Source organism: Zosterops lateralis, assembly GCF_965231275.1.
Source record: "Zosterops lateralis genome assembly, chromosome: 1".
In the NCBI taxonomy this organism is placed as follows: domain Eukaryota; kingdom Metazoa; phylum Chordata; class Aves; order Passeriformes; family Zosteropidae; genus Zosterops; species Zosterops lateralis.
Genome location: NC_139762.1, coordinates 106591847 through 106592343, shown reverse-complemented (window position 1 = coordinate 106592343; position 497 = coordinate 106591847).

Below are 497 nucleotides of genomic sequence, written 5' to 3'. Positions count from 1 at the left end.
CTTTATAATTTGCTTTTTGGAAATTTACACACACAGTTTGGTGTATTGCTAGAAGCCTACGAAATGCTGCATGTTTTTCTGTTCTTGTGCACTTACAGACATGAATTAAACTTCACTGCAGCTGATTTTTGAATTCTTGAACTGAAATTAATTACTGGGAAAAGGAAGGGCATTTTTCAAATTATGACAGTAATTAATTTAAGACGGTTGTTTTCCTTTACCATTATTCTAACCCAGTCTTCTCAAAAACAAAGAAATAAAAAAGATCTTATAATCATATTGACACAATTCCTATTTAGCTGTCTTCTGTGTTGGAACATTCACACACAGCAGCAGGAAAGAAAATCAGGATATATAAATTAGAAGCTGGAGTGTGATTTCTGAAAGGATGGGCTCTATCGTTAAGGAACAGAACTGCGGAAATCAGATTTCATTAATGCCTGGAAAACTCAGGTTGTTATTTGTGCAGGTCAGACTGTGAAATGTAGCAGACCTTG